Source organism: Geotrypetes seraphini, chromosome 1 (assembly GCF_902459505.1).
Source record: "Geotrypetes seraphini chromosome 1, aGeoSer1.1, whole genome shotgun sequence".
NCBI lineage: Eukaryota > Metazoa > Chordata > Amphibia > Gymnophiona > Dermophiidae > Geotrypetes > Geotrypetes seraphini.
In genome coordinates this window covers 62,042,395-62,059,076 of record NC_047084.1, presented here as the reverse complement: position 1 = coordinate 62,059,076, position 16,682 = coordinate 62,042,395, and the positions used below count along the sequence as shown (strand labels likewise).

At 39.0% G+C, this 16,682-nt stretch overlaps 1 protein-coding gene across 1 annotated transcript in view; it reads right to left on the bottom strand.

Moving 5' to 3' along the window:
* PLCXD3 (phosphatidylinositol specific phospholipase C X domain containing 3) overlaps positions 1–16,682 on the bottom strand; it is a 189,665-nt gene that overhangs the window by 108,801 nt on the left and 64,182 nt on the right. The window lies entirely within an intron of this gene.

Here is a 16,682-nt window from a genome sequence, read left to right as displayed (position 1 = left end):
GACTACATGGTACTTTTATGGATGTACTTTCAATCAAAATAAAAGTTAGAACCCTCAACACCCCCCCTCCCCACACACACACACACACCATCACCACCACTATAGGCTTAAAATGTTTATTTGCAATGCCTTAGGCCCATAAATTTGCATACATTATAAAAATGCGGGGTTAGTGAGAGGACGGCGATGAATCTTTATCCCTGCGTCACTACTGATCCTGGGCCTTCCCCAAATATATTCAGCTATTTGGTGGGGTGAGGTAATATGGTGCTTTTAAGGTGTAAGGAAAGTTGAGCCATAAGAAAAGATGCCAGAAGCATTTGCTTAACATAGGATTGGGGGCTGGAGGGAGCTGATCACCATAACAGGAGCAGCATATTTCTCTTTGCCAATCTATCACAACAAATGTAGTTCAGAAGGATGAAAATCACTTTTTGAGCTATATCTCATACACTGCACAGTACATTAACCCTACCCTATTTTCTATCCAGTGATTTACACTGCATCCATTGCGAGATGTGGCTTATGCCACATTAAAATTACTGAAGGTTTGGGTCTGAAATAACTATGCACAATTTCTGATGTCTTTTCCCCTTCATAAGAATTGATTTATGATTTTGATTATATTTTGGTTGCCACGTTTTGCCTTACCCCTTTTCTGTTTTGCACATTAAAATTACTGGCTGTTGTAAGGTAAATGATTATATAAATATAAAGCAAATCCCATATGCTGTAAACAAGATTCTTTTTTTAAAAAAAATTCTTTATTCATTTTCAAACTTAAACAGTATTATATAGGAGTACATTACAAAATATCTTAAAGACAACACTTACAACTTTCAATAAATACCATAAAAATTATTTTCACCCCCTCCCCCCTTATTTCAATATAATCAAGTAATCAAACAATATTACATCCATCTTTTACAACAATCCCAATACACTTTCTTCCATTCAATTATTAATAAAATTAGTCAACGGACCCAATGTCAATTTAAATAATTTATTGTCACTCCTTTGATCAGAAAACGTTCTCTCGAACCTATAACTCAAACATAACGTGTGCCACCAAAAAGTAAAATTTAGACGATCATAGTTTTTCCAATTTTTTGTGATCATTTGGATGGCTATCCCAGTCATTATTCCCAACAATCTATTTTTATATTTATCAAGTAGTGGCTGAGGGGATAATAATGTCCAACATCTATGAGACAAACATGGATTTTTTTGTTACATAGAAGTTTTTGGACCTCTCTTCATTTACAGAAATAAGATAGTTCTAAATCAAATAGATGCTGGCACTGTCATCTTGAGATTGGGACACTGGATCCTCTCTCTTTTATTGTCCATTAATACTTACCTTTTGGTGTTCTATTTGGGGTCATATTAATATGATCATAAGATGGCGGAATCACAGTCTCCAGAATCATATTAATATGACCCCAAATAGAACGCCAAAAGGTAAGTATTAACGGACAATAAAAGAGAGAGGATCCAGTGTCCCAATCTCAAGATGACAGTGCCAGCATCTATTTGATTTAGAACTATCTTATTTCTGTAAATGAAGAGAGGTCCAAAAACTTCTATGTAACAAAAAAATCCATGTTTGTCTCATAGATGGTGATGCTGTACATCTCATCCTCCAAGACCAAATATGTGGCCATTTAGTAGCAGAAATCTGTTGCTTAATCTCAATGCTCCAGATATCCCGAAGGCTCATTTTTTGTTTCATATTCAAAAATTCAGATATTAATTTGTACCACTTGACTGCCTGATATCCTAGGAAATCTGTCTGGAAGCATAGGACCGGCAAGCTATACTGAGTTTTTAAGTTTCGCCATTCAGGGAACCCCTTCTGAATGGCTTGCTTCAACTGCAACCACTTATAAATATGAGATTTTGAAATACCAAAAGATTGTTGCAGTCATGAAAAATCAAGCATTTTCCCATTTGATAAAACATCATCCAGTGCTTCCAGAAGATCATATACTCACCAATTTGAATCTTGGAGTTTAGCCATAAGGATTGACACGTGGATTTCTTTACTGGAATCTCCGTTAAGTTGTTAATACATTTCAAGGTTTTCCAGATGTCAAATAAAATACTATTGTCCTTAGCATATCTGGGTAACTTGATACTTAAAACATGACACAGTCTCATTGGAGATATGAGTTGCCATTCTAGGTAAAGCGAATCAGGGAGATGTTCCATGAGTTCAGGAAGTATCCAATACATACCCTGACGCAGTCTATAGGCCTGATGGTACCTATAAAAGTTTGGGAAATTTACCCCACCCTCCGCAATTGGTTTTTGTAAAGATACTAAAGCAACTCGAGCAGTTTTACGTAGCCAAATAAACTTAGTAAGAACATTACCCATTTGGTAGCAAACCACAAGCAAAATCATCATTTTAACCATTTGGACTCTCCCCCACCAAGACAGATGTAATGAGTTCCATTGCTCACACATAAGGATTTTTCATTTACTTTCATTGTATCTTCTAGTGGTTTTTGGATCCATATACCTATATATTTTATACCTTCTTCTTTCCAAAGAAAAGGAAAAGAGTCAAATAATCATTTTGGACAATGTACATTTAGTGGAAGAACCTCCGATTTGCTCCAGTTTATTTTGTATCCAGAGAATTTACCAAATCGGTCTATCAATTCCAGTAAACGCAGAATGGTGGATTCCGGATTCCTCAAATAAAGTAAAATATCATCTACATAAGCAGAGACCTTATATTCCCGATCTGCATAAGGAATACCCTGTATCTCCTTTGCCTGTTGAATAGCCAATAACAAGGGTTCTAGAACAATGTTAAAAAAACAAAGGGGATAATGGACACCCTTGTCTAATTCCCCTCTCCAGACGAAAACGTTCTGAAAAAGTATCATTAATATATAGTCTGGCAGAAGGGGAACTATACAAGGTTTGAATCATTTGTATAAATCCAGAACCAATACCAAACCAATCCATTGCTTGATACATAAAGGTCCATTCCACACGATCAAAGGCCTTCTCCGCATCCAAGGATACAGAGAAGGCCAGATCATCCATGGCTTTTGTTAAATTTAACATATGAAAAGCCAGTCTGGTGTTATTTGAAGAATGTCTTTGAGCAATGAACCCCATTTGGTGCATACCTATAATATAAGGGAGAGCCTTGGCCAAGCATAACGCCAATAATTTAGCCAGTAGTTTTCCATCTACATTAATCAACAAAATAGGCCTGTAATTTGAAACCAACATATGATCTTTATTTGGCTTCGGCAAAACAATAGTTAAAGACTCTGCCATAGTATCTGTAATACAACCTTTAGTTAGTTGAGCCTGATATAAATTTAAAAGATGAGGTAATAGGGTAATTTGGAATGATTTATAAAACTCTACAGTGAAATCATCACCACCTGGAGCGAATCCAACTCTAAGGGACTTCAACGCTGCTTAAAGTTCTTTCAGTGATATTGGTGCTTCAAGATTTCCTTTTATATGCTTGGGAATTTTTGGTCCCTTGATTAACTTTAAAAACTCTAAACCCTCAAGTTCTTTATTTGAATAAAGCTCAGAAGAATATAAAGCTTAATAATATTTCAAAAATTGTTATAAGATATTTCCAATTTGTGAATGAGTTTCACCTTTCTCATCTGTGATAGCCACAATTTGTACTTTTTTTTTTTTTTTTTAGCTTTTAGGTAATTAGCTAATAATCTTCCCACTTTATTCGAGTTTCCATAATACAGAGCCTGTTGAGAAAACAACTCTTTCCTAGCCAATTGAGAGGAAATCTCATTGTATTTATAGTTAGCTTTTAAGAGGGCCTGTAAAGTAATTTGTTTCCATTTTGAGGCCAATTCTGACTCCAAATCCTTAATATTTTGTTCCAAATTAGAAAATTCCATTTTAAGTTGTTTCCTAATGTATGCCAATTATGATATGATTTGCCCCCTCATTGTAGCTTTAAAATCATCCCACAATGTTTCTGGAGAGATTTCCTCTGTGGCATTGAGTTGAAAATATTCATTCATTTTTAATTGAAATTCTTCAATAAAGTTTGAATCTGCAAGCAATGTATTACTGACTCTCCAAACAGGTCTATTACAATCTTGTTCAGCAAGTTTGAATTCAGTCCAAACTCCAGCATGATCCGATAAAACAATTGAATCTATGTTGACTTTTGTAATCTGCTGGGTTAATTGATCTGAAACAAAAATGTAATCTATTCTTGAAAATGATTTATGTACCTGAGAACAGAAGGAAAATTCCCGAGCATTAAAATGAAGTATCCACCATATATCTTTCAAACCACAGGACTGTACTAAATTATTTAAGCCCATTGATTTTATCAGCTTACTGGGTTGTTTGTCCAACAATGGGTCCATAACAGCTTTGAAGTCCCCAGTTACTATTAATTTAGAAGTAGCCAATGGCAGAATCAACTGCTGGAGAGTTTTGAAAAATTCAGGTTGGTTCGAATTAGGGGCATAAATATTAAAAAGCCACAGGATATTTTCCCCTGAGTTCATGTTCACTTGGACCCATCTTCTCATGGGATCTGCAGAGACTAGGCTAAATGCAGCTGAGCATTTTTTACTGACTAGGATAGCCACCCCAGCCTTCTTTCCTACAGCAGGAGCAAAAAAACTATGCTTGACCCACCCCCCTTCTAACTTTTTCGATTCAATGGCAGATAGGTGAGTTTCCTACTTTCCTGTATGAAATATATATCCGTCTCCTGCTGTCTTAAAAAATTGAGTGTTTTTTTCCTTTTAATAGGATGGTTTAGTCCATTGACATTTAATGAAAATATTTTTATCTCCATTTAATATGATTAATATGAATCATTAGACCCTCCCATAATTTCCCTCTCAAAACAGAAATATATAACCCTTCCTCACACATCCAAAACCCACCACTTATTAACCCCTTACCCTCACCCCCACCCCCATACCATCCCAACTTATTACACGACAGATTGTAAGCACACCTCTAGGTCAGGAGACCACCCACCTCCCCCAAGCACCTTACTTTCCCCAGAATTAATTCGCTAAAATATAACTTAATACATTTTGACTTTAAGCATCTGAAATAATTCATTTTTAATATAATTATATAATTAAGTCTTATCTGTAAGTATTCAAATTTCATAATAGAGATCACTCCACATACCTATACACATATATTTTAGTTAATAAGGCCTATGATTTTTATAACATTCATTAATTATTAGCTCATATTAATCCAAAATGACTCTACTAAAAACTTAGGGCTCCTTTAACTAAGCTGTGTTAGCTGTTTTAGTGCACACTTAGCATGCGCTGCATTGCCACGCGTGCTAGACGCTAATACCACCATTGAGCTGGCATTATTTTTGGTGTGTAGCGCAGGGTTAGCGCGTGGAGCAATGTAGCATGCGCTAAAAACGCTAGCGCACCTTAGTAAAAGGAGCCCTTAGTATGTGCTATCTAAAAACAGACAATCCAAACTACAAAGTTAATTCTTATAATGTAATATATCAGGACACATTCATTCTCTAATTCATTCATTCATTCATACTTTCATTCACCCATTCATTCTTTCCTACTAAACCTTCAAAAATTTTCCCCCTGCAATTCAAAGGTAACTTTTCCATATACCGTATTTTCACGCATATAACGCGCGCGTTATACACGATTTTACAAACCGTGCATAACTGTGCGCGTTATATCCCTTTTTTTTAAACATAGTTCCCCCCCGACGTCCGATTCACCTCGCAGGACCGCTCGCACCCCCACCCCGAAGGACCGCTCGCGCTCGAACACCCACCCACACCCTCACCCCGAAGTACTGCTCGCACCGCCACAGCTTCCCCACCCCCCCATCATGTAGAAGCTGCCTACCGTCGTCCTGCTTCTTCCTCTGCTGGCGGTCCTGCCCCTTCTCTTAGCCCTGCATCTACGCTGCTTCCTCTTCCGACGGTCCCGCCCTTTCTCTGATGTCGTGTAATCTGTCTGATGTCAGAGAAAGGGCGGGACCGCCGGAAGAGGAAGCAGCGTAGACGCAGGGCTAAGAGAAGGGGCAGGACCGCCGGCAGAGGAAGCAGCAGGATGACGGTAGGCAGCTTCTACATGATGGGGGGGTAGGGAGGCTGTGGGGGTGCGAGCGGTCCTTCGGGGTGGGGGTGTGAGCGGTCCTGCGGGGGGTGAATCGGACATCGGGGGGGCATCAGGCTTTCAGGGTGGGGACAGGACTTTAAGGGGGGACAGGACTTCAATGGGGAGAGGAGAGTCGGGGCGGGCTAAAAGTCGGGCTGGCCAGAGGAGAGTCAAGGCGGGCTAAAAGTCGGGCTGGCCAGAGGAGAATCGGAGCGGGCGAAAGGAGAGTCGGGCAGCGACGGGAGAGTCAGGGCGGCATGCGCGGTATATGGGTGTGCGCGCTATATTAAATTTTTTTACATAAGTTTGTGTTCCCCGCGCGCTATACCCATGTGCGCATTTTACATGGGTGCGCGGTATATGAGTGAAAATACGGTATATCTATATATCTAATTCTTAACTGTAACCCAATAACTTTTCACCATATATCATTTGATCTTTTGCTCTGTACTCAGTTCAATAAGACTGATTAAAGGAACTATAACTCTTTCCCTTTCATTAAATAAATACCTTTGTTATCCAATTATATAATTATATAATTCAGGTTAAATATGGAACATTTCTCCTAAGAACATAGAATTAAGACTCTGGCATTGTAATAATTTTTATATATATTCTATGTTTCCCAATGTTGTTATGTTTATTTCATGTTTATTTAATATTCTGTAGTCTTTATTTATCCGTTGCTCTTCATTCTCTTTTAATTTCCTTCTTTCTGGTGATGCACACAGAATAATACATCTGATATAAATGGAAAATCCTTAAGTTTACTAACCAAGCATTTAACTAGTGGTTAATGAAGTCGAATTACAGCTTCTCCATGGATACCAGTATGACTTATCCAGATCGTGGCAACAACCGGAAGTGTCTAAGAATCACCACGACTGAACACAGACTTCAGTAGCTTCACTTGTCCATTCATACCCCAATGTTAGTGTGAAATAAAATAACTTCCTTTTGTGATTTCCCTCATTGCGATCCTATTATAGTTAAATTAAAGTACTCCTCTCAGTTGAACAGTTTTTGCTGCAGCAGACTGAATCCGAAAATAAATCCCTCAGGTTACCTAATAACTTTTATCAGTTCCATTACCTGTCAAATAAGATTGAGGCAAAGAGGAGAATCTTATGGCGCTTATTCAGAATCATCCGAGCTTCTCTCATTGAATCTTCGTCTTCTCTCAATAAGTTTTCCCTTTAAACCTTACCAGATGACCGCGTTGATTCAGCCTTTTAACTCTAGCAGACATGAAATCTCCAGCTGTAGAATTTTTGTCCCGTAAATAAAAAAAAAAAACAGTTGAGAGGAACTAATTCCAATTCAAATTGAGGGCAATTACTGTACTGTTTCATCCAGAGTTCTTGCTTAGATCTTTTCTCTCACAAGTTCACTCTAATCCTTAACTGTTTTGACACCTTTCTTTCATATTGTCTGCATCCAATCCACTATCGCAGTCATTCTTAGTCCCACCCTGAAGTTATGAGCATAGCTCCAATTTGGCAGGAAAAGGTGTCACTAAATTTCATCCACAGCACTTTCCAAGATTAAAAAAAAAATAATAATAATAATCTATACATAAAGACAAAATTAAAATACAGGAAATGAAAGAGCATTGTCCCTGAATATTATTTTTACTAAAATAAACAAATAATCTATATTAATAATTGAAGACATTTTCTCACTGTTGCCAGCTTAAGACATTGATTGGGCTTTGGAAACTGCTAATAAATTCTTGAAGTTTTGCTGGTTCCTGAAAGTAGGAAGTGTTATTATTCAGGGTGATCTTCATTGTTGCTGGATAAAAAAGACCATACCTGGCTCCCATCTCCTCTAACTGAGATCTCATCAGCAAAATTTTCTCCTCCTCTTTGCAGTTGCCTTTGCCAGATCTGGTATGATAGTTATTTTATGACCCTGCCACTCAAGCCTTTTTAGCTGTTTTGCCTTATCTAAAATATCTAATACATGCTGGAATCGAAGTAGTTTACATATAAGAGGTCATGGGCTGTTTCCTCCATTAGTAACCTTTAATGGAACTCTATGAGCTCTTTCAATTTCAAACTGCCTGTGAAAAGATACTGACAAAAACTCAGGCAAAAAAATCCTCTAAAAAGGTGTTTCTATGTTTCTATCCTTCCAACCCCTCAGGAATTCCCATAATTCTTAAATTATTTATATGGCTCCTATTTTCCAAATCTTCCAATTCCTGTGTTATGATATATATATATGATATCTTTATTCATCAGGAATCAGTTTTCAACTGCAGTTACCTGGTGCTCTAAGAGGTCTGTTTTACCTTCACAGACATGCAGTTGCTGGGACAAATTATGCACTTCTTCTTGTATCCCACCCAGTTTTGCAGTATTTTCTTGAAGTAAGGTTGTCAGAACATTTAGTTTATCCATTAATTATTCAAACTCAGACTCTTTGGGCAGGGGTACTTTCAATGGAGTGGGCAGGTCATGCTTGAGCCGCTTCAGTTTACCCCCTGCTGCAGACTCTGACTCAATTTTTGTTTGCTTTCCAGAAGCCATTCTTTACCTGTAGTCTTTAGCAATGAAATTCACTCATTTTTGCAGGAAAATTGCAGAAAATTACTCTCACTAATCTTCAAAGTGGTGTCTATGGAGGAGGAGCTGTGAACTCACAAGACCATCCTGGCTGCCAACAAGCCATGGCCCCCTCTGCAAACAAGATTCTTATAAACCTTCATTAGGCTGGAGGACTAGAAACTTGGAAGTTAACTGAAAAGGACAAAGAGAGGCAGGATTCTTAATTTACCTTAGCAAAAATGTGCATGGCTGACATTCCTTTTAATATTCCAGAAGAAGTATGAAAATGATGTCATGAGCAGACCTTTGAAGACATTGGCTGTAACTATGCTTTGGCAAATACATGAGAAAAGGATTTTATGCTACCTGATGCTACTAGGCAGGTCCCTGACATAAAGCTTCTGCCGCATTTCTTTCCATTCCCTGATATAACTGGCTCTTCCTAGTATTGCCTACATATGATCCAACTAATCTGCCTTTCTATTCCAATCAGCTATGCATTTAGTTTACATCTTTTGTAATCAGTATCTTTTTTATATAAATGCCAGTTTTCTTCTTATGCCTGTTTTGATCATTTCAGATGCCTTGGGTCTTCATTCTAGGTGACTAAGGGACACTCGATGAAATTGCAGGGAAATAATTTGGAAATCAAAGGAGGAAGTTTTTTTTCACTTGGAGAATGGTTAAGCTCTGGAACACATTGCCAGAGGTTGTGGTAGGAGTGGATGGCGTAGCTGGTTTTGAGAAGAGTTTAGACGATTTCCTGGAGGAAAAGTCCATAGTCTGTTATTGAGAAAGACATGGGGCAAGCCATGGCTTGCGCTGGATCGGTGGCATGGAATATTGCTACTCCTTGGGTTTTGCCTAGGTACTAGTGACCTGGATTGGCCACCATGAGAACGGGCTACTGGGCTTGATGGACCATTGGTCTGACCCAATAAGGCTATTATGTTTGTATGCTGGTGTTATATTACCCTTTCTGTAAGTGCCTTGATATGTTCTTCTCTATTAATCCTGCACCTCTTAGCCCCCAAATACCAAATGCCCTCAAGAAAATAAATATCTAAGCTAACATTTTGTGTGGCCAGGCACCTGATGATATCTTGAATAATGATAGTACTTAAGATGACCAGCCCAATGAACTGTAATCTTTAGGGTAAACCCCAATACACATACCCACATATGTAGTGACAAGAAGGTGGATTGTTTTAATACAATTCATGTGTAGGCATGTTCAGGTGCACAATTTTGGTAGAGCAAGGCTGGGATAGTAAAGTACACATGTAAGTTTATACCTACCTCTCAGCATGTGTAATGTATGTGGGGTACATTTTATCCATGATTTCTGCAGGTTTGATGAGGCTATTTTATAAAGACACGTGAGACAGCTATGGTGTCTTTTTAGCATAGCCCCAAAATAGATCCTTACTTTGTTATCCAACCTACATGAGCTGTTTTGTTATATTTTTAGAAATTTTCAAACTTATATCACTTCAAATGACTTCCATGATATAAAAAACAGAAATTAATTCAGTAAATTAATAAAATACAATAAATTGTCCACAATAAAAGGTAATACAGATTCCAAGATCTACCCCCTCCTTTATGAATGCAAAGCGCGGGTTTTAGCACCGACAGTGGCAGTAACTGCTCCGATGCCATAGAGTTCCTATGAGCATCGGAGCAGTTACTCCCGCTGCTGGCGCTTAAACCTACGCTACATGTTAGTAATGGAGGGGGTGAGTAAAAAAACAAAACCCCCAAGTTATCAAGAAATCTATTTCATTGTCCACTCCCTTTTAGCCTGTTCATACAGTAGCACATAACTCAGGAGACTTTAATTTGGAACTTGGACTTCCCTAGCTTCCAAAGGTCTAGAAACTGTTTTTGATTTGATTTTTTTTTTTTTTAATATAAACACCTATTCTGAAATAACAGGAAATTTCAGTACAAAACTCTAGGTCAGAGAACCAGGAAATCTGGCAATTCTTTTGTGAAATTCTAGAAAGATCAGCAAATATCTGCACTTTAACTCCAAAAAAGATATGATTAATAGGTCTAAATTAAAGGCACAATATATTATTGCAGTCCATTTCTAACATAGATAATTTGAAAACCCTGTGAAGTCAAAACAAGACTGACCAATTGGTATATGACCATCAGTCTCCAATCCCTTTAAAATCAAATAATTACCCCCTCCCCCTTTTTACCAGTGGTGTGGTAAGGGTGAGGGATGCCTGGGGTGATACACTTCCTTTCTTTTCCCCGTACTCCCTTTGAAGTCACTTCCTAGGCACGGGTCCCAGAAGTGATGTCAGAGAGAGTTTGGGGGAAGGCAAGGGGTACACGCAGCAAGGAGAGGAGTGGGGAGCGGGCAAGTGGGTGGGTGGGCAGGCAAGCGGGGGGATGGAGATGGTAAAGGGGATGGAACTCCTTTCATATGAGGAAAGACTGAAACAGTTAGGGCTCTTCAGCTTGGAAAAGAGACAGCTCAGGGGAGATATGATTGAAGTCTACCAAAATCCTGAGTGGAGTAGAGCAGGTACAAGTGGATCGATTTTTCGCACTGTCAAAAATTACAAAGACTAGGGGACACTTGATGAAGTTACAGGGAAATACTTTTAAAACCAATAGGAGGAAATTTTTTTGCACTCAGAGAATAGTTAAGCTCTGGAACGCATTGCCGGAAGTTGTGGTAAGAGTGGGTAGCGTAGCTGGTTTAAAAAAAGGTTTGGACAAGTTCCTGGAGGAAAAGTCCATAGCCTGTTATTGAGAAAGACATGGGGGAGCCACTGCTTGCCCTGGATCGGTGGCATGGAATATTTCTACTCCTTGAGTTCTGGCCAGGTACTAGTGACCTGGATTGGCCACCGTGAGAACGGGCTACTGGGCTTGATGGACCATTGGGCTGACCCAGTAAGGCTATTCTTATGTTCTTAGGAAGACCGTGCCCGGGGTGGACTGCACCCTCCCTGCAATCCTCTTACTATATGCCACTGCCTTCTACTAAGCTGTGGTAGAGGTTTCTACTTTGGCCTGGAGCACTAAATGCTCTGATGCTGCTTATAGGAATTCTATGAACATCACAGCAGCATTGGAGCATTTAGCTCTCCGGGCTGTGGTAGAAACCTCTACCTCAGCTTAGTAAAAGGGGGATATAAGCTCAAACAATTGGTGGTAAAAATTCTGATGGTCATTTTTAAGGATCTTTATACAATACTTCTTGACCATATCCATAGGTGTCACAAATGGTGACCTAAGAATGTTCAAGAAATACAGATTGTTGTGTCTCACATGATTTTCCATGTATTCAACTTTCCTATGCAAAAAAAAAAAGCATTGTCTCTAATAAGCATTGTTCCTAGTGGGATAGAGAAATAACTCTAATATCTTCAAGCTCTCTAACCAATAACTTCTTAACTGAAGAATTCAAGTTATGTAAAGATTCCCATAGTATCTCCAAGGTTATGGATGCTGGTCTCTCCAAATCCTTCAACACTCCCTGGAAGGCTCTTATTTCCCAGCTTAGCTGTATTATCTGAGGCTAGCATCATCTTAGGGATGGTCCTTTCTCTCGGGGCAAATACCACTAAACGCAGACTCCACCGCAGAGATGCTGAATCCTGACTCTCTTCAGCCCACTGCTCTGCTTCTGCACCCTGATTGAAAGGGTGCGGGCCACCGTTCAGGCAGGAACAAGGGTAGGAGGCATCAGGGGTGGTGCTCTCCTGCACCCTCCTCTCTGCCCCCCCTGGCTTCTCCTATAACCCCTGATCCTCCCCTGCCCCTCATGCCACACTGGCGTCCTCCCTCCCCCATACCTCTTTAAATCTTCACCAGCGTCCGGTCTATTGCTCACACTGGCATTGGCTTTCCCTCTGATGTCACTTCCTGGCCCTGCAACCAGGAAGTGATTTCAGAGGGGAGCTAGGCCAGCACGAGCAGCAGGTCGGAGAAGTCAGTGAAGATTTAAAGAGATGCAGGGGAGGGGAGGGAGGGTGAGAGTGTGGCATGGGGGGGCAGAGAGGTGCCAGTGTCCCTACCAAGATGGCATCTGAGGCAGTCCACATCCCCCCTGCCCCCTTACTATGCCACTATGCTCAGGGTTGAGCAAATTCCTTTCCTCACAACTGCCTGAGCTCATCAGCCCAGGAGGAACAGAAGAGGTGGCTTGGGGTCTGGTCAATACCCAAAACTTATCCAGGGTTGTCTGGCAAAATGGCAGTGGAAACCCAGACTTACTGGAAGCTGCCCAGGATGCATCCTTTCACTTTTCCATAAAGGGAAGCTGATCCACAAAGCTGGCAACTAAGAACAAAGCAGAGTATTTAATGGTATGTTTCACTAGGATGCCATCTTGGAATCTGACTGACTGGTTATAAGTTATCATCCACATGTACACAATATCAAAATAAGCTGCTTTTTCTGGGGAGGCTGGAGCTTGAAGAAGCTCTCTGTTTGGAATGTTTCACAAATTTTGTAAGTAGGTCTGGAACTCAGAAATTTTGAAACAAAATTTCAAATCCCCTACCAACTTTCTTGTTCCTTGGTGCAAAGTAACCTATCTTCCTGTGGCTCAGGTTATCAAAACATACGGTAATACTTTAGAAAAAAAAAAAAGGTTTGCTTCAATATCCCCAATGTGAAACACACTGGCTTCTTATTTGTATAAGTGATATACCAGTTACAAAATTATTTTTATTATTAGCCTAATATTATAAACAAATGGATATAACATAACATAATTTTATTCTTCTATACTACCACAATCAAGCGATTTCTAGGCGGTTTACACAGAAGAGAACTGGACAATCAGCGAAATACAACATAAGAACATAAGAAATTGCCCCCGCTGAGTCAGACTAGAGGTCCATCTTGCTCAGCGGTCCGCTCCCGCGGCGGCCCATCAGGCCTAGTGCCTGAACAGTGGTCCCTGATTAATTTTGTAACTGACCTCTAATCCCATCCCTATAATCTACCTTTACTCTTATCTGTACCCCTCAATCCCTTTGTCTTCCAAGTACCTATCCAAAGCTTCTTTGAACCCCTGTAGCGTGCTCCTGTTTATCACATCCTCTGGTAGCACGTTCCATGTATCCACCACCCTCTGTGTGAAAAATACAACATGTTACCTAGAGTATATACAAGGTAAAATTTTTGATATGAATAAAACTTCAGTTAAGAAATGAATTTATCAAATAGTACAGTCTTAATTTCTTTTTGAAATGCACCATAAGACAGCATGGTTCCACTAATATAATAACCCTGTTATAAGGGTTATAAGTATTATAAGGACTGTTGTTTACTTACTTGAAATGCAAGCATTCTGTATCTACACCAGTAATCTTTGGGTAGGCACATAAATTTCACTTTAAAAACTAACCCCCTCTTTTACTAAGGCGTGCTAGCTGATTTAGCACACGCTATACGCTAATATGTCCATAGAATATAATAGATGCGTTAGCGTTTAGCACACGCTAAATCGGCTAGCACGCCTTAGTAAAAGGACCCCTATTTGAATTCCCTTTTGAAAATCTGGTAAGAATACTCTTTACATAGATTAAGTAATGAAAGCATCACTTGAGCATTCATGCAATGTGCATTTACTCTCTTGTTGGTACTATGTACTTTCCTTGGGGATATGTAACAATCAGATCTTCTAATCCAAAGTGGTGTCAGCAGGAGCATGGGTCACAGTAACATGTCTTCCATTATCTATCTAGAAGGAAGAATGCACTGTACAACCAGAAGGATGACAAGCTGTTTTTTAAAGTGTCTGCTCTGGAGCAATTCATTGGCAATCTAAAACCCATTATCTGAACAGTTCCAATTGCCTGATCAGATTTCCTAATGCCTTTATCTGCATCACAAATGTTTCCTCTTTTCTCTGTTTAGTCTTAAATCTTTCTTTCCCTGGTCAGGCAATTTATGTTCAAGAATTGAGAAAGGAGTCTGTTTTAAAGAGGTGAAGAGAATAAACATTCTTGTGTTCAGGTTAAACTCTCTCTGTAAGATAAATGAGAGGTGGATCAGGACAAAGGAGATGACCATAGGTGATCCCAATGCAGTATTTTTCTGTTGCTAGGGAGTCAAAAAAATCTACCCTAGTGATTTATTGAATTATGAACAAATCTTGCTTATCGTATTAAAAAATGGAATACTGCCAAAAGACAACTGAGCTCCTCTATCAACCTTTTGGATAGCAAGGTGCCACTGGAATAATTAATGAACTTCATGTTGCCAGCTTGCTAGTCTGGTATTATGTGCACACAGTCAGTGTAGGTTTCAGTAGCAGACCACATTTGTTTTGTGGTTTCAATTAGCGGTATAAGTAACATAAATCACACAAACAGAGCTTTGAAATGACTGCATAACTGCAAAGCGGCATCTGGAGAAATGATTCTGCTTTTGTTACATCAAGTTTATTTATTTTAAAAATTTCTATTCCACCTATCAACTAGGCGGATTACAAATGAACGTACATAAAATGAGACCTACACAAAAATACAAATTCAACTAAAAACAAACTAAAATACAAACTCAATAAAAAATAAATTCAGCAAATAAAAATAAATTCAGCAAATAAAAAAATCCTAGGAAAAGTACATTAAAGCAGGAATTCCTTATTCATAGTTAAATACTTGGGGAAGATTAGCTTGATTGACAATTTTATTCAACTTTTATTTATTTTATTTTAAGAAAGACTGACTACCACATAATTTTTAGTTTACATCAAGGGCTCCTTTTATCAAGCCATGCTAGCGAGGTTAACGCGCGTGGCTTTTCATCACGCACTAACCCCCGTGCTGGCCTAAAAACTACCACCTGCTCAAGAGGAGGCAGTAGCGGCTAGCGCAGCCGGCAGTTTAGCGCACGGTATTATGCGCATTAAACCACTAGCATACCTTTGTAAAAGGAGCCCCAAGTCTGACACATATATATAGATGTTATTGTGGTGTTATTTTTTTTTTGTAATGTATATGATCCATATGTACTTGCTGGTCTGCACCATATGTTTCGTTTTGATTGTTGTGTTTGTGATTTTCTAAAATTTAATCAGGAACAAACAAACCAAAACTGCAGATATGTACAACGATGTAGGCAAAATTTATTGTGACAACCAAAGTATATCTAAAAACCTTTTTACCAACCTTCACGGGGTCCTATTGAGTACAAATGTAACACAAAATACAATGTTAAAATCATATTAAACAATATTAAAAAATAAAATAATAATAAAAAGGTAATAATGAGATTAGAAAAAACATAGAAAGACAAGATGATCTTGATTGACCATAATATTGAGCATTGTGATCTAATAACTGCAGACAAGGTTGGACCTTCCTTTTCCTTTGCTAAAATTTAATAAAACATTTTTGAACTAAAAAAAAAAAGGTGAGGGCCTTACTTTTTTTTAAATAAATAATAGCCTACATATTACACAGTAATACATATTACACAGTAATATCCACAAGATTCAGGATACAAAAAAAAACAGTTGATCAGAATAGATGTCCAAAACTCCAATGCAAAATTTATTCACCAAATAAAATCATAAATACATAAATAATTAAAAGCCTGACATGGCCACCTTTCACTCTCATAAGGGCTGTGTCAGGTGCTATAAAAACCAAAGGGTATCACCCATTGGCAATAGCTTCTCTCTTCTCCCTTGCAAACTGCAACTATTACTCCTTCTGGAATTCTGTGCTATTGTGTAGCGCTGTCCTCTCCCGCACTCCTGGTCCTGCTCCTGATCCATAAACCCCATCTCCTTCCTTCACACAGATCTGACTTCTGATTGGACCCCCTCCCCATGTGGAGCCGGTATCTCTTATCCACGGGCCTTCCCAGCAGAGGCAGTGCTGTAAACAGGCTGCTTACAGTCAGCCCTGCCAGGGTCTTTTCTCTGCCACGTGGACTAGGGGGCATGCGAAGAAGCTACTAAGTAGTAGATTTAAAACAAACCAGAGAAAATATTTTTCACACAACGTGT